Raw genomic sequence first — 25,315 nt, forward strand, 5'->3', positions numbered from 1 at the left:
CTAGTGATAAATACATTTAGCCTACTCTTTTCCTCGGAACCCCTCACAAATATCCAACGACCTAGTCAATATCTTCAATTAGACATCTAATAGGTATCTCATATTTAATTTGTCCAAAGCCAAGCCAAGCCAAGCTCCAAATTCTTCCCACCCCTTCCTGTGGTGCTGATAAACCATCTTGGTCTTCTCCATCTCAGTAAACATCAACTCCATCCTTCCAGTTGCCTAGGCCTAACACCTTGGAGTCTCCCTTGACTTTCCTTTCTTTCATCTCCAATTTCCCATCTTACAGCAAGTCCTGTTGGCTTTTCCATCAAAATATTATCTAAACATTGACCATTTTTAACGCCTCCTTTCCTACCAAAGTAAAAGCGACCATCACCTTGCCTTCCAAGGTGTTCTGCTTCTGTGTTTCCCTCTGGTATTCTCCACAGCAGCTAGAGCATCCTATTAAAATGTAAATCGGATCAGGTTACTTGTCTGCTCAAAAGCTTCCAGGGGTTTTCCATCTCTTCCAGATTAAAAGACAGCCCTTATAATGATCTGCAAGGTGCCAAAAGGGCTGGTTTTTAGTTATCTCTCTGGCATCAAGCATTTTTCCCTGACTCCCCTGGTTCCAGCCCCACTGGCCTGCACTTGCTGCCATGTCTGCCTAGAACACTCTTCTGCAGGCTATCTGCAAGGCTCACCCTCATCTCCAAGTCTCTTTATCACTTTATTAATCAAATATCACTTTATTAGAGAAGCTTAGTTTGTAGTGTGCTGATAAATGTTTAACAACCAGCTCTCTGAAGAAAAATGTGTGCTTGTATTCACATTAAAACACAATTTTAAGTTTCATCTGCATTGTTGACATTTTATTCATCATTTTCTGAAGTTTAGGGTGACCATCAACAGACAATAAAACAAGCTCTGATTTGGTGCACTCATCAGATTCTCTGGTGTAAATATTCCCAGCATGGCCAACTGCAGGTGCCTACAGTGCTGCTATTTCAGGCGATGTTGGGAATAGATGAGTGGTAGCCGCACTCCCTTCCAGAGCATTTCCACCAGGCAGACGCGATAGACACGGATGACCTCAAAAGCGTGGATAGTAAACTGTAGCAAACCAGTTAGGAAGTGATTCATTTTAAATACTTATTACCTTTGTTTTTGTAAAATTTATTTAATCTTAAGTTCTAGAGATGACTGTTTTTCAGCTGGTTTACAGAATTCCTGGAAAGTTGATTGCTCCTGTGAGCTGGCAAGAGTAGGGTCTGGGACAACAGGGGCCATTTTGCTTATCGTCCTATATCAGATGGCTACCCTCTTTCAGTCACTCTTTATCCCCCTTATCCTGCTAGATTTTTCTCCATTAGCATTGAAGACACACACACACACACACACACACTTTTTTTCCTTGCCATTGGAATTTAGGTGAAGTAAAGCCAGGTAATTTGCTTATTTTGTTCACCTCTGTATCCCTCGTGCTTAGAACACATGCTTTAGGTGCTTATTTATTGAAAGAATGGATGAGTTTATTATATTTTGTTCAAAATGGATATTAGCTTGTTATAGAAAAAGCAAATAACTGGGGATCAGAATAGGGCTCTATGAAGTCGTTGACTGCAACAGTTATGTGCAGCTCGTCTGATTCTCACAGCTTCCGTAGGAGGGAAGTGCTATTATTGTTACCACATTGCGGGTGAGGCGACTGGGCACAGCTTCGTCCAATGACAGATAGCAGATGAAAAAAACACAGCCAGGGTTCGCACTCTGACATTTTGCTTCCAGAAACAATACTATAAAAAAAAAATTCTTTTTTAATTGTTGAAAATTTTAAAAATGTACAGAAGTAGATGGAAAAGAATAATGAACGGCAAATGTCCATCCTCCAACTACAACATTCAACAACTCCTGGCCAATTTCTTTTCATCTATGCTCCTTTTCCTGGTTAGATTATTTTGAAGGAAATCCAAGCCATCTTTTTACTAATTATTTCAATGTTTATCTCTAAAAGATAAATACTAAACTGCATTCTGGTTGGAAATTTGGTACTAAACATTTTTGGCCTAGTGTTTGTGGGTGTTATTTAATTTTTCTGAAATGAGGTTTCCTTATCTGTAAAATGGATACTGAGATTTTTTGAATATTAATTAAAACAATATATTCAAAACACTTTGTTAAACTATAAAACATTATAAAAGATTGGGTTTTCAACTCATACGTCATTACCCACATTGTATGTACTATTGACATGTAGTTAAAGGCTCTACATCAAAGCCTAGCTTGGCTGAGTACAGACAAGTGTGACCTGCTTTTTCCCAGCAATGTGGTTTCCCAAATAACATCATGCCTCATAAATACGCCAGAGTTCTTATAGCGAGTCAGCAGTCACATGGAACGTATAAGTCCTTGCAAGACTGTAGTCTTAAGAGAAAACAATAAAGTATTACTTTTATATTGTAGTAAAGAGGAGCTGTTGAGCATCATAAATTAAAAAAAACATTTTTTTTTTTATCATGGAACACTGCACCAAAAACTAATGATGTAATATATGGTGATTAACATAACAATAAAAAAATTAAAAATAAAATAAAATAAAATAAAAATGTTAAAAAAACATTTTTTTTTTTTTAATTTGAGACAAAGAGAGAGAACACAAGTGGGGAAGAGGGTCAGAGAGAGAGAGGGGAGGCAGACTTACTGCTGAGCAGGGAGCCCGACGTAGGGCTCAATCCCAGGACCCTGAGATCATGACCTGAGCTGAAGGTAGATGCTTAACCGACTGAGCCACCCAGGCGCCCTGAGCATCATAAATATTTACAAGAATCTATCACAACTTGCTTCCCAAATAGGAGTATGGGTGTTTCTAGATGTATGCAACATTGTACAAGGGTGAGGGAGGGGAATAAGGCGAGAGGACAAGATCCCTGTGGCACAGCTTGGTGGAGCCTCAATTGTACTCTATCATAAATAATACAAATTTTAAATAATAATAACAATCACATCAAGAGACACTTATATAGTTCTTAATATGTGTCAGGCACTGTTCTAAATGTTTAACTTGTATTAACTCATTTAATCCTCACAACTCTGTGGGGTAGGTACAGTTATTATCTCCATCTGGAAGATGGGCAAACAGAGGCACAAAGAGGATAAGAAGTTTGCCAACATCACACAGCTAATGGTGGGGAAGCCATGATTTCAACCTAGGCGTCTAGTTTCAGAGTCTGTGCTTCTGCTACTAGGCTACCTGTCCTATCAAAAAAAAAAAAAAAAGGAGTGCTCGCGTCGGCAGCACACACACTAAAACTGGAATGATACAGGGAAGGTTAGCATGGCCCCTGCACAAGGATGACTCGCAAGTTCATGAAGCATTTCATATTTTTCTGGATTGATGCCAGGTTCAGGGTATTTGTAGTAATGCCCTATGGTTTAAAAAAGCAATTATTGGACTTAAGTCAGAAGATTTGGGTGACAGGTCCTATGCTGTGGTTTACTAAATATATAACTTTGTGTAAATTAAAAAAAAAGAAAAAAACAAAAGAAAAAGGAGCCAATATAACAATATCTTCCCAAACATCTAGGTATTCAAGTACTCCCCTTTATAATTCTTATTTGTAAAAAAAATCCATGAAATCAACAGACTGGTCAGCGGTTCATGTTTTGTTCTAAGACACACTCGAAAATAAATTCATATTTACTAAAATAAAAAGAAACACAGGTGACCCTTAAACGAGGCGAGGGTTAGGGGCACCAGCCTCCACACAGTTAAAAATCTGTATATTACTTTTGACTTCTCCAAAACTTAACTACCAATAGCCTGCTGTTGACCGGAAGCCTTACAATAACATAACCAGTAAGTTAACACATATTTTGTATGGTCTATGTATGCTATACTGTATTCTTACAATAAAATAAGCAAGAGAAAATAAAATGTTATTGAGAAAGTCATAAGGAGGAGAAAATATATTTTTAGTACTATAAAAAAATCTGCACATAAATGGGCCCACGCAGTTCAAACCTGTGTGTTCAAGGGTCAACCATATATTTATCTGTATTTCACTCCAGATGATCTCATCTATCGTGATCTTGGACATATTGGATTATGGAGTAGAATGCAGTAAAATTGGAACGAATTGATAATCAAGATGTCAAAATTTGGACTCATGGCAAGTATGTTGTGTAAGTTAGGCCTTCTGGACACACTGTCCTACTGTCCAGAAACACGTAGGTGAGAAGTGTGAAATCAACTGCTTAGGGACTGAGGCTTAGAAAACAAAACATAATAAAAAAAAATAATAAAGCTGTAAACTTGACCAATGGAAAAAAAAAAAGAAAACAAAACAAAATCTAGGGATACAATCTGTAAACAGTGGGGATTAGTCATGGGGTTTCTCAGGAGTTCTTATTTCCTGACACTAAGGATACGCCCTGAATAACAATCCTTGTTCTCAAGTACCTCAAAGCCTACTGGGCAAGACGGATTTGTAGATATTTTAAAGCAATGTGATATGCAGTTTGAGAGAAGTTTGCAAAAGGTAATAGGTTTACAGGGTAAGAAGTGTTCATGTTCTGTCTGGGAGAATTGGAAGGGGCTTATTTATGACTTCTAGAAAAAATCTGGCTGAGAGAAAAAGACTTCAAAGCTTGCAGAAGAGAAGGAAGGGAGAAGCCTGCCAGTGCCAGGCCCTTTTCAATCCTGGGAAATAGTTCTAAGCCAATTGCATGGAGGAGAAAAACTGACACTCAGGGGTCTATGACGATATGTGCAGAACATGTGTCCATGCTTAGTCTCTCTATCTCCATAGCTCAAAATCCCTTGCTTTTTACACATAAGAAATGGAGTTAGAGCTAGAATTGTGTTTGCTTCAGGATTTGATTGAGTCTGGGCATGTCTTATGAAGAAGTGACATGAGGCCACCAAGATTCCCTGACATTGAGGCAGTATAATATGATGTTTAGGAAACAGCATATTTGGAATACAGATCACTAGAAAGTAGAGAAGTCTGCATATTATACTTCAGGGTTCTGGATCTGGTGACCAGATTTAATTCTGGGTTCTATCTCTTGTCAACCATGTGATGTGGGGTAATTAATTTAATTTCTTCATGCCTTTGTTTTTTCATCTGTAAAACTGATGGCATCACTTATTTGGGGGTGGTCATAAAGATTAAATTAGATCATGCATATGTAGAACACATTCTGGCAACAAAGAACTTCAGGGAAAATAGCTTGTTATGTAGGAAGAGAAAGTTCGCCGTATTGGTGAGAAGAGGTTTGGTTTGAGAATAGCCAGCCAGTGTTTTGGGGGTGGAATTATCCTCTAGTGTAGGTTCCTTGAATTCAGGTCAAAATCTCAGGATAAGGGAATACGAATGGAGAACAAGTGGAAATCAAAAGAGCCGAGATATCTAGAGTTCATGATGGCCATGGCAGTGGTGCCAGTTGCTACGGAAATTAAAGCTCTCTCGGGGCACACTTGGCCCCCTCAATCCCAGGTGCAGACTTCAGTGGGCTACAGCAGTGCACATGCTTTTGTGTGGGACAGTAGAGACCTCTTCAGTAAACATACTGGCTACTGCACCGGATGTCAAGGGCAACAGCAAACATCATATCAGTAAGCTAGAATGGAAGAGTACAGCCAATAGAATATTCAGAAGAACACATTCTTAATTTTTTGGGTGGCTGGCTCAGTTTTTCACAGGGCATGCTAGGACAGAACCAGAAAAATCCTGATGCCTGATTACCATTGTGATTATTTTTTCCCCTTGGGCTGGCGTGTTCTGGGAAACACAGTTTCCACTTAAGTAATAGTGGAAGGGAAGGAACTAAGGAAATTTCTCCTAATAATAGAAACAGACAAGAAAGTGGCAAATAATATTCAGTATAGGCAAGAGTAATGGTCAGCATCCAGTAGTGAATAATAGAAAGTGTGATTTCAAGGTAAAGAATTCTGAGATGTCAATTCGAATGCAAGGGTGGATTTTCATTTAATCACTCAATGTGTTATTTTAATACAAGGGAAACATTGGATATTATTAGGAAAGTTATTATCATGATAAAAGAAAGCATAGTTTTCTTTCACTCAAAAAACCATGGTGTGTTTTTAGGCAACATACCCAAGACAGACAATAGAGCTAAACATAAATAAAGGTCAGTGGTAGAAGGTAATAAAAATTAGGGAATGGAAACCTTCCAGGTAGAAGCAGATTTGAAAGAGTGGAGTCTGATGTGGAAAAGGCCCAGAAGGAGATAGAATAAAAGTCTGTTGCACAGTAAAGGGTGTGGGTGGGGAGAGTGAATAAACAGAGGGCTTCACATATCATTATTGCTCTAGTATGAACTTTATGTAATAGTAACAAAAAACCTAAGCCTAATTAGTCTCTTCCAGTAAAAGTATTTGAGAAATTTTCCATTGCCCAATACTTTCCCATGATGGAAAATACGCTGCATGGGAGGTATGTGTAAATATTTGATTCGTGTTTTACTGATTTCAGTGTCACAACCTATCAATCATTAACACTTCAAAAAACATATACCTGGTTGGTTGTTTCCAAAGTACATTCTTTCCTGAAGGATTTTTAGACTCTTAGGTCCCTGGGGAACACCTAGTCTACTTTTTTAATGTCACAGGTGGTGAAAATGAGACCAAGAATGTTGAAGTGACTTTCACAGAGTCCTCCACCCAATCTCAGCGGGCTCCTAGGACCAAGAACTTCAGGCTCCCAACTCAAGTCTCTTCTTAAGATACTAAGGAGAATTACTGGTCACCTTTTGTTCTGAAGGAAGGTGTATGGAAATATAATAACATTGTTATAGTTGCAGAAATTGAAGTGAAGAAATTTAGAAACTTGTAGGGATTGGCATTTATTTCCAATGCTATTATAGGTGGTCACTTAATAAAATTAAATAATAGCCTCTATAGAAGGAATTATGAGAATGGCAGCTTGACATTTTACTACTATGAGGTAAAGGTTCCCAACCTAGTGCCTAACATAGGGTCTGCATGTAAAAGTATTAGTTAAATCTGATTGGGCAGCAATATGCTGGGGCCTGACCTCATGACAAAGTAACTTTGTCTTCCCTGCCTTATAAAAGAGCGTCTACATATCAGTTTCCAAACCCCTGTTCTTTGGCTCATCATCTTATTTTCGGTTTCTTAGGAGCAGAGGCAATGTGGCATGACCGATTGGTTGGAGCCCAAGCTCCAAGGCTATGCTGCAGGATGAGAAGGTTGCACTGAGTTCGTGGGGTATGGGGCATATACTCGCAATCTTCTGCAGTGTCACTCTCTCCCAAAACATAAACTAATAACTAAGATCCACATGGTGCTATTGGTGGGCATGCTTTGGCTTAGTTCCTTCAACAAAATAACTGTAAAAAATTTAGTTTAGATCTTGGCCCTAAGTTTTTTATCTGTCAATAAAGAAATTATTAGCTAACAGAATTAGAAATTAGTTACAGTAAGGAAAACGTACCACTTTTATTTTCTATTTATGTAATTTTTTGCCCAGAATCAATTCAGGGACATAAAAATGTTTTAATCCATGTTTTTATTTTCCTCATGCAGAATGATAATAAACTTCCTGGGTTCCATGATGATTGTAAGAGAGAGTACACCTTTTATTTTATTTATATAAATAAAAAGTTTATTTATATAAATTTATAATATTTTATTTATATTGAAATGTAAGTGAAAATATGATTTAGACATATTTGAGAAGTCACATCAGGCGAAGACAGCTAGGTGCTTTGGAAACAGGCTGAGTGGAGAGACAGTGCAGGGTAGTGTTGAATGCTCTATCTTAATTTTCTCACATGGGAATGGCAGTAGCACCTAGTTCATAGAGTTGTTTTGGATATGAAATATAATGACAAATGTTGGTTAAAAATAAAAGGACAGAAAACAATATACAATGCAAACACAAAAAACAATCAAAGCAAAGCAAAAAAAAAAAAGCTGAGGTGGTTATATTAATAACAGGTAAAGTAGATATTACTGTAAAGAATATTACCAGGGACAAACAAAGGTATTATACAATGATAAAGGGGTTAAATCATTAAGAAGGCCTAACAATCCTAATTGTATATGCACCTAAAAACAGAGTTTCAAAATACTTGACACAAAACATTGATAGAACTGAAAGGAGAGGGGCGCCTGGGTGGCTCAGTCCTTAAGCGTCTGCCTTCGGCTCAGGTCATGATCCCAGGGTCCTGGGATCGAGCCCCACATTGAGCCCCACATCGAGCCCCGCATCGGGTTCCCTGCTCCACGGGAAGCCTGCTTCTCCCTCTCCCACTCCCCCTGCTTGTGTTCCCTCTCTTGCTGTGTCTCTCTTGTCAAATAAATAAAATCTTTTAAAAAAAAAAAGAACTGAAATGAGAAATATATAAATTCACAATCCCAGTTGGAGTTTCAACCCTCTTTTAGTATTAATAGAACAAATAGACAGAAAATCAGATGAGATATAGAAGACTTCAACAACATAGTCAACAAATTTGACCTATTCATTATTTATGGGAAACGCATGCAACAGTGGCAGAATACATACTCTTTTCAAGTGCATGTAACATTCACCAGGACAGACCGTATTCTAGGCCATAACACAGATCTTAATTAATTTAACTGGATTGAAATAAAATAGTACAAACTATGTTCTCTGGCTACGAAGAAATTGAAATAGAAATTAATAACACTAATATATAGAAAATTTTGAAATATTTGGAAATTAAACAACATACTTCTAATGGGTCAAACAAATAATCACAGTTGAGTTTATAAAACAATTTGGACTGAATTAAGTGAAACTATTACATATCAAGATCTGTGGGTACAATCTAAACAGTACTTGGTCAGAAAATTTTAGCATTAAATTCTTATGTTATATAAGAAAGATCTCAAATTAATGATAGAAGCTTCAATCTTAAGAAACTAAAACAACAACAACAACAACAAAAACAAATTAAACCCAAAGTAAGCATAAGGAAATAATAAACATAGGAGAAGGAATTAGTGAAATAGAAAGCAGAAAAATATAAAGAAAAATCAATGGACTGTAACACTTGTTTACAAAGGTCAATAAAACTGATAAATCTGCAGCAAGACTGACAGAGGGGGAAAAAAAAGAGAAAGAGAGAGAGAGAGAAAAGATCATTTGCCAATATTAGGAATGAAATAAGAGACATCATTACTGTTCCTCCAGGTACTTTAAAAAGACTAATAAAGAGGGACGCCTGGGTGACTCAGTCATTAAGCGTCTGCCTTCGGCTCAGGTCATGATCCCAGGGTCCTGGGATCGAGTCCCACGTCAGGCTCCTTGCTCAGTTAGGAGCTTGCTTCTCCCTCTCCCTCTGCTGCTCCTCCTGCTTGTGCTCTCTCTCTCTGACAAATAAATAAAAATCTTAAAAAAAAAAGACTAAGAAAGAAATATTATGACTAATTTTGTGCCAATAAATTTGGAAAGTTAGATGGGCTAGGCCAATTCTCTTGAAATCAGAAACTACCAAATTCATGTAAGAAGAAATAGAAAATTCAAATAGTTCCTATATCTATTAAAAACCATAGAAGTTACAGTGAAAAACTGTGCTATGAAGGAAACCCCAGGTTCAGATGGCTTCACTGGTGAATTCTACTAATTAATTGATTTAAGGATGGAGCAATACCAATTCTACGCAAGCTCTTCCAAAAAAAATAAAAAAAGGAGAGAATACATCTTAATTCATTTGATGATGCCAGCATTACTTTAATAAAGACATTAAAAGAAAAAAAAACCCACTAAACTCTATTATCCCTCATGAACATAGATGCAATGCAAAAACCCTTGACAAAGTCTTAGATAATTGAATTCAGTGATATATAAAGCATAAATGGATTTATCCCAGGAATTCAAGTTTAGCTTAAAATGTGAAAATTCAGTCAATGTAATACACCTTATTAACAGACTAAAAATCATATAATCATTTTAATAGATGCATAAAATACATGCATGTATATTTCACTGTATGTTGCTCTTTTCACTTAGCTTTGTTTTTTTTTTATTTTGTTTTCAATCTATTTTAATTAATGAATACTTTTTCAGATGGTATCACCAAACTCATATAAAAAGGCAGGCCTCCGTCCCTTTTGATTTTTTTTCACTTTTGGTTTTTGCTTTCCTGAAACAATCACTTTCAAATTAGCTGTTTATTTTGGTATTTACCTTCATGTTTGTAGATAACATGCTTCTTAAAGTTTTTATTTTTTATTTTTAGACATCATCTATTGCTTTTCTACTAAGGAAGTTGATAATTTTGTACTCTCTTTCACACACACATTCAGATACATATTTCTTCATGTGTCATATCCCTTAAAAATGTAGTATTGCTTTTTTTAGTTCAATCAATAATCTGTGTTTATATTATTATATGACTATTATTTGTAGTTAAGCCACATATTGCACTATGCTTACACCCTTTTTTTTTTAAAGATTTTATTTATTTATTTGACAGAGAGAGAGAGACAGCGAGAGCAAGAACACAAGCAGGGGAGAGGGTCAGAGGGAGAAGCAGGCTTCCCGCCGAGCAGAGAGCCCGATGTGGGACTCGATCCCAGGACCCAGGGATCGTGACCTGAGCCGAAGGCAGATGCTTAACGACTGAGCCACCCAGGCGCCCTAAGCTTACACCTCTTGTTCAACTTCTTGTATTCCCTGGAGTTGGTACTGTTTAGAGTTAGTGCTTTGTATCTGTTGCTTACTAGGATTCAACCACCAGTTCAACCCCAAATTCTACCTATGGACTTAAGAAATATCTCTTTGAATAGCTCACACATCATATATTCATTTTTTCCTAGATGACACCCTTTCTTCTGCCTCCTTGATCCAATTTGGACTGGTTGCTTTCCAGGAATTTTGAACAACTGTAATCTTGGGAAATCTATTCACTATTATACTAGATGTTTTTTCCCCATCTCTCTCTCTCTCTTTTTTTCCTTCTATTTCCCCCCTTCCCCCTGGTCTTACTTTGGATCTCCTGCTTACTGCTGTCCTTGTGGGTTTATCCACTTACAATTTTGTAACTATTGTTGTATAGGTACTTGGAGCAAAGGTGAAGATAAAAATATGGGTTCAATATGTAACTGGATCAAAGTTGTTAACTTTCCTTAGATTTGGCTTGAAATACCTCAGGAAGTCATTCCTTTGACTCATGCATAAAGATATTTAGCCTTCCATAGAACATTCAGAACATAAAGTGAAGTCATGGGAGATTTAGGTATACACTGGTTTTTAGTTTTTCAAACAAATCCAAATCGCCAATTCCTTGATAAAGGAATTTAAGGTGTCCAGATCTCCTCTTTATACTTGTGATTCTTTTCTAAGTTTTATTTATTTTTTCTCAGTACAAGAAAAAGTAGTTAGGACATTGTGAAATAGCATAGTGAGATAGTAATGTTCTATATTTGCACAATGCCTTTTATCCTGAAGGTTTGCCAAGTACTTTATAACTTGAAGAAGAGATTGTTTCGTTCTCAATTTAAAAGCACCTCATTCTGTGATGAAATATTATTATGTTACGAGGTACAGCTGTACAAAATATTATTTTAATGAAAGAAACATACCTTTGGGGGAAATAAAAGAATCAGATGACTTTTGCTGACAAAAATTTTCAATGGGCATAGCTCATTAGGCTTTCAGTTTCTTGTAGGATGGCATCTAAATTCTGCTGGGGAACTTAGTTGGATTTCTTACTTTGAGTTGGGGATAAATGTTATCCATCATTTGGTCATTGGTAATATGCCTTATAGCATTCTAATACTTGAAGTCAGCATCTACAGACTAACTCAAAAAAGTGTTCCATTAAGATTGCCCAAAGGTTAGAGGCATAAATAAATAAAAGGTTTTGATATGAAAAGTATTATTTTGTAATATTTATGGTTTCCAAGGTAATAGTAACACTAAGGTTTTACCAAGGATGTTCATATATATGTCTCAAATTTTTAATATTGCAAATGAATCCTAAGAATACAGAGCCACATAAGGTAGTAAAACTAGACGTTCAATTTTTTTTAAAGACTCTATTTATTTTAGAGAGAGAAAGACAGCATGAGTGGGAGGGGCAGAGAAAGAGAGAGAGAGAGCAGGCATCTCAAGCAGACCCCATGCTGAGCGCGGAGTCCGATGTGGGGCTTTATCCCAGGACCCCGAGATCATGACCTGAGCTGAAACCGAGAGTCGGTCACTCAATCGACTGCGCTGCCCAGCAAAATATTCTATTTTGTAGACTACTATTTAAATTCTGTAGTGACACTGCTTATTTCGTAGTCAGACTTCTGGCAACCCCAAACCAGACCTGCAGCTGAGAACCTGAACATAAACATAGAAAAGCATCTGAGTAATCACAATAGATGTCAAAAAAGCTAGCATTTTATTTGTGGTGGAGACTTGCCAGTTCTCACATTTAGCAGATATTCCATTCCACAGCTATTTATAAAAAAAGACAGGCTGCTATTGGTAGGCACACTAAGAGCAGAGTCTATATTATTTTAGAAAGATTTCCAAAGATGAACAAACAAATCTGTATTGCTTACTACTATTAAACAGAAAAGTGATTCTTATTGGACTTCACTTTCTCCAACTATACTGAAATTTTCTTTTTTCTTTTTCTTTTTTAAAAAAAAGATTTTATTTATTTGTCAGAGAAAGAGAGAGAGAGCGTGCAAGCAGGAGCTCCCGCAAGCACAAGCAGCGGGGAGTGGCAGGCAGAGGGAGAAGCAGGCTCCCCGCTGATCAGGGAGCTTGATGTGGGGCTGGATCCCAGGACCCTGGGATCATGACCTGAGCCGAAGGCAGATGCTTAACCGACTGAGCCACCTATACTGAAATTTTCTTGCATCAAATAAAATCCCCAACCCACATCAATTTAAACCCCCGTATTAGCTGAAAAGCTCAGGATTATGTTCGAAATGCATCAAAACTCTCAGGCATAGAAAATAGGATGGATTACACCTTACCTAATTAATGGCAATTTCATTTATGCCTTCAACAAACATTTTATTGGTTGCATACTCTAAGTGCTGGGTACTGTTCTTTTGAGAAAAATATATTGGTGAACCAAAGAAACAAAATCCCTAACCTTGTAGAACTTATATTCTACCAAAAAGAGACAGATGATAAGCATAATAAATTAACGAATGATAAAGTGCGTCAGAAGATGTTAAGTATTGTGGGAAAAAAATAGAGCAGGGTAGAGGGACCTAGGGAGGCTGGAAACATGGGGGGTGATTGCTGTTTTAATTAGGGAGGCCAAGCTAGGCCTTACTGAAATGGTGATTTACACAAAGACTGGCGGAGGTGAGGGCTATCTGGGAATAGAATTCCAGGCTGATGAAAGGCTGATGGGAGTATGCTTGGTGTATTCCAGAAACAGTAAAAATAACAGTTTGTTGGGCAGAATAAGGGGGAGGAAATATAGTCAATGACTCGGGAAGAGGAGTATCCACCATGTGCATTTTAGACCATCTTCAGTAACTCTTGCTTTTCCTTGGAGAGAGATGAGGGGCCATGGTGGGTTTTGAGATAATGTGACATACTTTAGAAGGATCCTTATGACTTCTATGTGGAGAATAGATAATAGAGGGTTTAGGGTAGGAAGAAGAACAAGGTAGACAGGCAATTGCAATAATTCAGGTGAGAGTTCATGCAACTTTCACATACATTAAACATTTTATTAAAACATAATTCTCTACATCTATCCTTATATTAAAAGTCATCACATGTTCTTAATTCTTATATGCAACATGACATAACAAGAGTGTCTGCCATGCACACAACACTTTTCCAGGGAAGCTACCTATGCCCAGGGTTTGCTTTAGCTCAAGTGTTTTGGAGTCCACTCCCTTCCTCCAGCCTGCCTTGGGGTGACTGGAGAGGGAATTGGCCTAAAGACAGCCATCCATAGCCAGTTAATCTTCTAGGAGTGGGCCTGGGACAAAAGGCTCTCTCCCTTTTGAGCTGATTCAACCAGATCCTTCTCAGAATTTTAACTGAGACCGATGCAAAGAAAACTAGTTGATAACATAAAGTGAAAGGGACACACAGGAGCATGTAGGTTAACAGTGGAATGGTAGAGTAAAGAACATTTGGGATGCCCTGTTTCTCAGACCCACAGAGAAGATTAGGAATCAGAAAGAACTTACAGTTTCTGGCCCTATGACGTTGATTCTAAATGGTTCCTGCTTTTTCCAGGGTTTCCACATATGTTTGAACTTATATTACCATCCATGGTTTCAGGTAAATTGAAAAAAATCTCTCTTTCTAACAAATAAAGGAGCCTAACAGAAATTATAACCACTAGTTTATCAGTCTTCTTGCATTCGTGATCATCTATAAATCATTTTAGGCTATCACCTCTTGCAAAAGATTTTCACTTTCTATGTCCTTAAGATGTAGTGGATGAAGACACAGATTTAGCAGCCACACTGCCTGAGTTCCAAGGCCAGCTCCATCCCTTACCACTTATGTGATTTGGGGCAAGTGTTTTAACCAGCCTTTCTCAGTTTCCACATCCATAAAAAAGAGATAACAATATCTCTTGGAGTTGTTGAGACACTTAAATTTGTGAATATGGAAAGCTCTCAGACGATACCTGGTATGTAGCAAAGACTCCAGAAGCATCATGTCCTGATGATGAAATAAACCGTTATTCCTAGGTGATAAAAAAAATTACTCCAGGTGACTGCTATTGTGTGTGAATTAACTGATGGTATTTACTATTAGAGTCTTCCAAATAGTTAGACAATTTCTACACTCTACCTGGCATGTTTCAGTCAACAAGCCTTTGTTAACTGCAGAGCAACCATTGTCTGTGGGAAAGGGGAAACAAGCAGGCACAGCGTTTGGTACTTACTGGTATTTGGTGCTGGCAAAAGTGATGTTTACACTCAAGGAACTCAAAACTTACTGACGACCAGAGTCCAAGCTCCATGAGAACTTAGAGGACTCTGTTTTTTGTTTTAACTGCTACGTACCAGCACCTGGAATATAGTAGCGCTCAATAAGTCTTTTTTGAACAAATGAGTAAATGTTGAATAAATGAAAAGTAATCACAATGAACAAGAAGGCAATCAGGGGATTTTGAAGTTAGGAGAGAGTTATAAATAAAGGGCTTTAAGAACACATAGGGATGGGTAATAAATTCCGACCAGGGTGTTGGACCACGTGTATGGGGATGGAAGACTCAACATCTGAATTGGACTTTGATGAGCAGAGTTTTGACAAATTGTCCAGTGGGCTGGAGCTCAAAGGGAAAGCCTTCCCACCAGAGAGAATTCTAAAGGATTAGAGATATGAAAGTGTATATTCAATCTGAATTGAATTTGTCTGGGTGGTTGGAACTGAGAGAAACTGGTGGAGGACAAGAGCAGTCCAAAGAGTATGACAAGAGATAAGACTGAAAAGGTTGTTTGGAACTAGGATGTGAAATGACCTCCTGTCTCGTAGTTTGAATTTAATCATTTAGGCACGAAATTAAAAAAAAATAGTTTCTATTGAATTACATACATATAAGTTCACAATATTTAAGTAATATCAAATATTCATCAAGACAACATAGACCTAATAATCTCTGAGATTTTATTTATTATTTATTTATTTTTAAAAGATTTTATTTATTTATTTGTCAGAGAGAAAGAGAGAGAGCACAAGCAGGGGGGTAGCTGGCAGAGGGAGAGGGAGGAGCAGGCTCCCTGCCAAGCAAGGAGCCGGACGCTGGGCTCGATCCCAGGATCCCAGGATCGTGACCTGAGCCGAAAGCAGACACTTAACTGACTGAGCCACCCAGGCGCCCTAATCTCTGAGATTTTAAAAGGTAATTCTCATGGTAGTGTGGACGGAGACTAGAGAGAGAGACTAGATTTGGAGGGACAGTTGGTTTTTGCACTAAATCTTCTAAGAGAAAAATGCTTTTAGGATTTCTGGAACTTCAACAATGTTAACTCCATTAATCATTTTCAATTTCTGCCACAGCTTCTATAGTTAATAGTGCTTTTAAACTCCTCTTCTTAATTAGAGAGTCAATTCAAGAAATACATATTGTGGTCCTTTTAAGCATTGTGTACTTGGGGCAGGCAGAGCAAGACAGAACAAGAAGCTTCCTACATAGTGGAAGATAGATCTCAGGCTTAGCCTTAAAGAATGAGTTATCAAATTTTAGATTTTTGATCATCTGGTTAAAGAAAAAGGTATTTCTGTGTAGTTTTAACTTCTTGTCTCTTTTTATGAGAATGGATATCATTTCATATTTCTAAGGGTTGTTTTCTGAGAAGCCTGATCTAGGCTTTGTCCATTTTGTCCATTTGTCCATTTGTCCAGTTGATCTTTTCTCATTGGTTATATATGAAGGGAAGTAGTTGCTCATATTATGAATTGCAATATTTCCCCCACTCTCTTATTGGCCTTTGTTTGCAGTTTTCTTATTCAGAATCTTTAAATATAGTCAGAGATATCCATTTTTTCTTTTAATGGCTTCTGGGTTTGAAAATTTAAATTTTCAAAATTTAAAATGGCATTTCATACTTATAAAAATGCCTCTATGTTTTGGTATTTTTATAATTTCATTAACCCATTTAGAGTTTATTTTGGTTTAACTTTTATTTTTTTCCCCAGTGGTTATCTCAACACTGTTTATCACATAACCTATAATCCATCTTTCCAGCACTAATCTGAAATTCCATCTTTGGTTCAGTTCCATTTGATCCTGCATTACCATATAATTCTCATAGCTTTAAATTTATTTATGCTATTTGTAATATAAGGTTTAATGAAAGTTACTCCCTCTTATTTCCTATTTAATCCTCCAGTCTTTCCCAGTTTTTTGTTAGCATCAGTTGTGATTTTTTTCCTTGATGATTATTAATTTTTTCACATCATAAATCTTCTCTTTTAAGAATCAGGTTGGCATTTGCATTGTTTCACAACAATGCTACAACATGTATTTGGACTGAATGCATATTTGATCTGAAGTCCGCTATTTCTCTGATCTTTTCTTCACCAGGCTCTAGCCATCCTACTCTTTTTCATTTTTCTCAAATACTCCAAGCTTGTTTCTACTTCAGAGCCTTTGTATCTGCTGTTCCTGTTTCCAGGAGATTTCTTTTCTGATCTTTGCATGCATGGTTGATTCCTTTTCATCACTCAGCTGAGATGTCACTAGTCAGACAAGCTTTCCATGACCTATTTGGTACCTCCCACCCCACCCATCCCCATTCCCAGATGCTTCAATTTTGTTTTTTGCAAGGGTTTATCGCTGTCTAACAGGATTCTGTTTTATTGGTGGCTTACTTATTTATTTCCCTTATCTTTCCACTAGAACATAAGTTTCATGAAGGCAGGTACCTTGTCCATCTTTCTCGCCATTTTATCCCCAGGGCTTAGAGCTGTGAATGGCATATGTTAGGTCACTAATATTTGGCAAATAAATATTTGTTGAATGAATGAATGAATCAGTTCTTGCTTTTTCTAAGAATGTCTTCTTATTCTTCAAAACTCTGTGGAGTTGCTGGGCCTTCAATCTCAATCAGCATGCTCTGGGCCAATCCTCCTTCTGCCTTTCTGGTTAGTTCTCAGCCTTGTTGTTTGGGGAATGGTGGTCATTGCTTCTTTCCTTTTAAGAACAGGCAGGGTCCCAAGGAGGCCAATCTGGGGTGAAGGAGCAGCAAAACCTAGGGGTAGAGTGTCCTTGGTCACAAGGGCCAGCATACTTGCAAATGGAGTGGGCCAATTCATTTGTTTTGAAAACAATTGGTTTTGATGTAAATGTCTTGTTAATAACCAATGCTATATGGTTGCTTTAAGAAATAAACATTTTTTATATGTATAAGTGATGAATCACTAAATTCTATTCCCGAAACCAAAATTACAATATATGTTAACTAACTAGAATTTAAATAACAATTTGAAAAAACTAATAAAAGGTTTATAGGTAAACTTAAAAAAAGAAATAAACTTTTTTTCTCTCTGTCTCTTAAGACTTGCAACAAATTGCATATACTATGAAATTGTTTTCTGGTTGATGTATTATTAAAAATTGCCACACGCTTAATCAGCGTCATTAACTGGATTTCTGAAGTGGAAATATTCGTAATAAAGTTGGGTTTTTGAACAAGGCAGGCTGAGGTAAGAGCCCAAGAATTGTAAGAGTTGAAGGTTGGTGCCAAGGATCTGAGATAACTGGGGGTTCTTGCTGATCGCGGCGAAGACTTTAGCTGGTTATAGCCTTTGAAGCAGGATGCTAAGGTCTGGAGACAGTTCTGCTTCTCAGCATCCCTTTAGCCCTCAGTCTAGGCAGGTCAAGGCAGATACTCACTCCACTCTCTTCTCCTTGCTACCACCTGGCCAACAATCTCTCTTGATGTTGTTAGCAGTAGGCGGAGTCCTAAAGGCAGCAGGGAGAGAGGTGCGTGTGTACCTGTGTGTGTTTGGGGTGAGGAAGGGAGCTGTATAGCAGGGGATGGTAAGAGGCAAGGTGGTTCTCCGAGAAGGAAACTGGGTCCTCTGTTAGCTCCAGGGTCTTCTTTGCATATTATTTTTTTCAAGGCCATCCTCTTACTTCATTCTTTCCTCCACCTATCCATTCATGCATCCAGTAGATTCATTGACAATTTTTTTTTTTTTTTTTTTTGAGATCCTATTATTCTAGGCATGGGGATACTGTGGTGAAACAATGAAGTTCTTGTTCTCATAGAGTTTACATTCTAGTAAAGAGACGGATAAAACAGACAAACAAATACATGATATTTCATTTGATAATAAAAGCCTTGGAGAAAATAAAGTAGGGTAAGGAAAAAAGAGTGAAGATGTTGGTGGGGCTACTTTACATAGGGTGGTAAGGAAAGTTCTCTCTGGGTGTGTTTGAATTTGAAAACAATAAAGGGTGGCCTACTTGTGGTTTTCTGGGGAAACTTATTTTATAACCCATTAATGAGCCATGATACATGGTCTGGAAAATTCTGATAAGACTTTGATAATTTGGCAAGGTTTGAATTTTATTGTGTAATGAAATGGGAAAGCGTTAGAGAATTTCAAGCAGAAAAATAACATGATCTGACTTATATTTCAAAAGAATTGCTGTTGTATGGATAAGAAATAGACTTTGTGGGTGCATAGGATGGGGGAATGTAGAAGTTGGGATACCTGTCCATTCAGTCCTTCCTATCATTTTATTTACTTATCACCATTAGAATTCATCAAACTTCCTTTATCAGGTATGCTAAAAATAGGGCAATAATAGCCAGCTTTTATTTTTTTATTTATTTTTATTTTTAAATTAAATTTTATTTTATCAAGTTATGTTAGTCACCATACAATACATCATTAGTTTTTGATGTAGTGATCCATGATTCATTGTTTTCATATAATACCCAGTGTCCATAGCCAGCTTTTAAATAGAAGTCTCAAAATTGGTGTTTTCAAATGAAACAACACATGGAAAATCTGACAGAATTGGTGCTCAGTAAACTTCAATTTTCTCTATCTATCCTTCAGTCTTAATTGAATCTTCTCCTTGGCTGAACAAGGTTTATCTGTAACAGAGTCCAGTTTCTCTACAAATCTCACTTAATTGTTCCATCTTGGTTGGCCTCAGGCCATCTTCCTTTGGTGCCACACTTATCTTCTGGGATCTCCACCCGCACAGCCCGTGTCTTGACTCAGCTGGTATCTCCATGGTAGATCAGAGCTTTCTGTCCTTCATAAATGTCTCGAGGCACATGATAACTTTGCCGTTGCTGCCTGTAGCAGAGAAGCTCTTAACTGTGTGTATCTTACCCTTTAACACAAGTAGCTAATGAATGAGAAACTGCTTTTTTAAGGAGGAAAGTTCCTTTGCAAAGAACAGAGTGGAAGCTCTTTTATCCAGAATGTGCTTGATATTTCTTATTTCTTTCTCCTTATTGCCTTTCCCTCCTTCTCACTCTGCTTTGTGTCCTGGGAGGCTGACTTTTATGGACCACACCAAAGGCTCCTTCCCTCTCTGGTTTCATGTTGGGTCTGGCAAACTGGAAACATCAGTGAGATCTGAAAATGACAGAGGAATGGGTTGGGAGTATTTATTCTTCCAGCTTCTTGATGCCGGATTGCCACTGATTGGTTTTGTCCCTCTGCTAAAGGTCACAGTTTCTGAGGGCAGCCCTCTGTTACAACTACAGGCATACCTCAGAGATACTGTGGGTTTGGCTCCCGACCACTGCAGTAAAGTGAGTCAAACGAACTTTTTGGTTTCCCAGTGCATATAAAAGTTATGTTGACACTATACTGTAGTCTATGAAGTGGACAGTGGCATTATGTCTAAAAAAGGAAGGTCTAAACCTTAATTCAAAAATACTTTATTGCTAAAAAATGTGGGCCACCATCTAAGCTTTCAGAGCGTCAGAATCACAGATCACAATTCACCATCACAGATATCAAAATAATGAAAAACATCGAAATCTTGTGAGAATTACCAATACGTGGCACAGAGACGTGAAGTGAGCAAATGTTGATGGAAAAATGGCACCAAAAGGCGCCTATAGACTTGTTCCATGCGGGGTTGCCACAAACCTTCACGTTGTAAAAAGAGACAATTTCTGCAAAGCACAATAAAGTGAAGAGCAATAAAAAGAAGTAGGCCTGTAGAACTTCTCTCTCCGGTTTCTAGTAGCTCTCTCTAACCCTTCAGAGTCAGGGGTGTTAATGGTGCCTGACAGTTCCCAGTACTGGGAAGCTTCACCAGCCTTTTTGGGTTTCTCTTAATGCTGCCTACTCCTGTGTAAGTAAACGCTCTATTAAACTCTCTTCAGTTGTCCTGTTTCCTGCTAGTCCCACAGACGGATACACAGAGGCTTCTCTGCAGGAGTAGCTGAGTGGGAAAGTATAAACCTTTGTACAGAAAAAACTTAAAACTATTCAAACATCAGAGACAATTTTATCTTAACGTGATAGGAAAGGGGGACTTTCAAATTAACCTATCAGTCAAGCCTACGGCCATCAACACATGTATACTTATGGCCTATATGCAGTCCATTCAGAGAAGAATTGGCATGGGGGCGCCTGGCTGACTCTGTCCATGGAGCATGTGACTCTTGATCTTGAGGTTGTGAGTTCCAGCCCCACGCTGGGGGTAGAAATTACTAAAAACAAAACAAAGAGGAACTGGCAGAATTATTTTGAGAAGAGAGTGTTTTATATTAAGCATTTAACAGCTACTTGTGTGCTTCCAAGACCCACAAAGATGAGGCAGAAGGACGATTTCTTTATAAAATTCTTTTTCACTGGCAAAGAAAGTAACTGGCTATGAATGAATAAGAGCTTTCTAATTGTGAGACACAGCGAATACTGGCTCAGTGTGAATCGTGAATATTCAATGAGAAGGAATATTGGTTAGAGGTTGTGTGGCATGGCATTTTAGAACCCAGCTTCTGGAGCTGTCCTTTCTGGGTTCAAATCCTGCCTCTGCTATTTACTAGTTGGGAGGCTTTGGGCAAGTTACTTAATATCTCTGTGCCTCAGTGTCCCATGTTAACATCGGAAAAATAGGAGAACCTGACTTACAGTATTGTTATGAGGAATAAGTGAGTTAGTTTATGTAAAGCACTTGAAGTGAAGTAGACATGAAGTTGCTGGGATAGGGACAGATTATTATTTTTTTTTACAAAAATAATCTTATTTATTGCCTTTCCCCCCAATTCTTCCCCCTTACAGGATGATGCAATGAGAACTAATGGACAGGCCTATACATGGAGGTGTATATTGTACTTAGGAGAGGAACCCCCAAAATATGATTCTTGAACATCAATAGGAGAGGGATGGCTGAGATACTTTTCTCCCTACTGTAAACAAATTCTCCTTGGAAAGAGAAGGGGAGGGATCCTGGGTTTTTACTCTCTGTAATGTAAGTAAATGTCTCCTGGTGAAGATAAGACAAGTGTTTTTAGGTTTACAACCCGTGGACTATCTCTATGGCTTGGAGTGTCATCTGTCCTTAGAAGTGTAAACACATATTTCTGGGGAGGGGAATTGTTTGTTATCTATTCAATAGTCTTTTAGATTTCAAGGCTTGTCCTTTAACCTAAGTCCCAGTATATATTTTCCAGAAAGCCCTAACTGTTAGAAACATTAAAAATTTACTTCCTGACACCTGGCACATAGCAAACCTATGTCAGTGTCAGCTATCAGGATCTTGTGAAAGGTCAGAAGCCACGGAAACTGTGTGGTAACTTTAGAGATTTCTTCCTCCTGAGAGTTGTTTGATAAACCTATCAACATCAATGCAGCAGTACAGAGAAAGCAGTTTCTTTTCCCTTTTTTTTTTTTTTAAAGATTTTATTTATTTATTTGGCAGAGAGAGACGCAGTGAGAGAGGCAACACAAGCAGGGGGAGGGGGAGAGGAAGAAGCAGGCTTCCCGCGGAGCAGGGAGCCGGGTATGGAGCTCGATCCCAGGACCCTGGGATCATGACCTGAGCTGAAGGCAGAGGCTTAATGACTGAGCCACCCAGGCGCCCCCAGAGAAAGCAGTTTCTTAATGAAAGGCAAAAAAATGTATAGAATCCAAAGTTATTTATTATCATAATAATTATGAATGTAAGATGTCACATTCATGGAGTTAAAGTTAATCAGTTTATGAAAATGATCTCATTTAGGCCCGATGGCAATATTGTAAGATGGGTACTTGCTGCTTGCATTTTATAGAATAGGAAAATAAAGCTCATGAAGGCTAAGTAACTTGCCCCAAAGTCATACAACTAGTAAATGGCAGAGCCATGATTCCAATGCATGTTTATACGACTTCAAAACTCATGCTCTTTACTGATGCAGTTGGAAGCTGCATCTGTGCTTGCTTGCTTGCTTTCTTTCTTTCTAAAAGATTTTATTTATTTGCTAGAGAGAGAGAGAGAGCACACAGAAATAGGAGTGGCAAGCAGTAGAAGAAGCAGGCTCCCAGCGGAGCAGGGAGCCTGACGTGGGGCTCGATCCCAGGACGGCGGGGTCATGACCTGAGCCGAAGGCAGTTGCTTAACCAACTGAACCACCCAGGTGCCCCCTGCATTTGTGTTTTTCAAGATAAACTAAGTCCTCCATTCTCTCTGCTGTTGCATCTGAGAATCAGAGAAGCTGTGGAAGATACTGCCCTTGCTCTTCTGTACCACTTTAGCCAACATTTGGGTTTAGGTTTTGTGCCCTAAATCCACAGCCAGACATACTGTCTAGGGCTTAGCTCTGGAACCCTGATTTTGGAGTTAAAAAAAATCCCCTCCCTTTGTTTTCAAGTTCCACCACCTACTAACTGTGTGACCCAACGCAAAAGGGTTATTCTCTCTGAACTTCTGATTTGTCGTCTATAAAATGGGGATAAAAATGTCCATCTTACCTTACTCACAGGACTATTCATGAGGATCAAACGGGATGACATATGTGGAGGCACATTGTAGACTGCAAACTTTCTCTAAGCGTAAGGTATTTTCATTAGCAGATATCTATTTTGTCAGACACTGAGTTAGTTGAAGACAATAAAAAAATGAAAAAGCTACTATTACTCAGGTTGTTTTTAAACTATTTCTAATTGTAAATCATGAAGTGTAGACCATGTTAGGCACCTATCAAATTGCCATATCCCTGCTTTTTTTTTTTTTTTTTTGTTAACCTAATTAAACATTTGTCCAGGGTGGCCTGTGTCTGATCCCTTCTGCTTTTCCAGCCTTGTTTGCAGTTAAAAGTCTATGTACCTCAGTTGGAATCCTGGCTTAGAATAGAATTTTACTCAGATGGCCAACTAAAAATATTTTAATGACCGGTCCATTTACAGAGATGTGGGCAGGGTTAAAGGTATCAATAAGGCACCCGGATATCAGCTACAGTGACAGGCTGTTAGCCCTCCGTGGCTGAAAAGGCAGGACATGAGGCGTTGTTGCCAGAGCCCCGAGAGAGCTGGAGCCATGGAGGAGCATGACCAGCAGGAGCTGTAGTTATGGGAGGATATGGCCATTGCCAGAACTGCAGTACAGAAAAGGGACAAGTGGAGGAATGGGGGAAGAATTCCCTGACCTCTCTCAACTCTCACCCTCCAATCTTTGCTCACAAATCTTACTTGTCCAAACCTCCTCAGGAACCAGAAGGCAAAGGAGGTCATCATGTGACTTCATTCTGTTCAGTAAGATGTAAGAGGAGGTCTGTTATAGTCATTTCCGGGAAAATCTGGCTTTCCTGATGAAAGGTGTTGGGCAGGGATGGCAGTTTCCCCTTATTCCTCCTTTCCTTCCTTGAATGAAGACATGATGGCCAGAGGGCAGCAATCATCTTGCAGTCATGAGCCAACAGGCATGAAGGTGTAGGACAACAGGCTCAGGGTTAGGAGCAGCATGGTAGGAGGAGCGTGGGGGCTCTGGTAGCATTGTGAAGCAGTCGAATAAGCTTCTGGAATCACTGTCTTCAGACTTCTTTTGTAACTGATTTTTGAGTCTCTTCACTTTCATCTGGTCCAAGTCCTACGTGATACAGTGTATAACTTCCATAGTTGGTCTGAGGAGATACAATAAAATCTGTTCTATTAAAAAACTGCCTAAAATAGTGAGGATAAAGGATTCTCCTGATTGAGGAAGTAAAAATGTGGCATCTGGGTTCGTATGGTCCCAAAATTAAAAAAATGAAACTTTTTTTTTATCCAATAGCACATTTTTACTACATTTTTGTTACACTGTTCCCACTTTTTTTTTTATAAGATTTTATTTATTTATTTGACAGTGAGAGAGAGAGAGCACAAGTGGGAGGGGAAGCAGGCAGAGGGAGAAACAGGCTCTCTGCCGAGCAGGGAGCCCGACTCGGCTCGATCCCAGCACAGCAGGATCATGACCCGTGCCAAAGGCAGAAGCCCAGTGACTGAGCCACCCAGGGGACCCACACTGTTCCCACTTGTGATACCTGCTTGATAATTGCCTTTGACTGGACTGCAGGCTCTGTGCTGTTGGGACCATGCCTGTATTGCTGACTTCCTATTCCTGAGGCCTCATATAGTGCCTAACAAAGAGATGCTCCCAAGAGCTAGTTATTGACCAAAGGTGTCCAGAGCCATTAAAGGCAAACATTGACTTTTCTCTGCTTTCCTTGACCTTTGCTGAGGTCAAGAACTTGCTATAATTTTCTTGGATTAAAAATTCTTTTAGTCACAGCTTCTCAAGCAAAATTTTCTCTTGTAAGAGCTGAAACATCAGAGACACTGATTTTTCTACCACTCATTAATATTTGAGGATATCCCCTTGACGGTGAGTGAATGAATAGGAGCAGCAATTTATAGATAGTTTTGGGTCACAAGATCGAGTGTCTAGA

At 38.4% G+C, this 25,315-nt stretch overlaps 1 non-coding gene across 1 annotated transcript; it reads left to right on the forward strand.

Moving 5' to 3' along the window:
* Positions 1–3,264: 3,264 nt before the first annotated feature.
* Positions 3,265–3,371, forward strand: LOC114204684 (U6 spliceosomal RNA). Its single transcript, XR_003608211.1, has one exon. It is a non-coding gene; the product is annotated as a U6 spliceosomal RNA (small nuclear RNA).
* Positions 3,372–25,315: the final 21,944 nt, after the last annotated feature.

The sequence above is a fragment of the Eumetopias jubatus genome, unplaced genomic scaffold, assembly GCF_037043125.1.
Source record: "Eumetopias jubatus isolate StellerSeaLion01/CBP00866 unplaced genomic scaffold, mEumJub1_p1.0 scaffold_6, whole genome shotgun sequence".
Classification (NCBI taxonomy): Eukaryota; Metazoa; Chordata; class Mammalia; order Carnivora; family Otariidae; genus Eumetopias; species Eumetopias jubatus.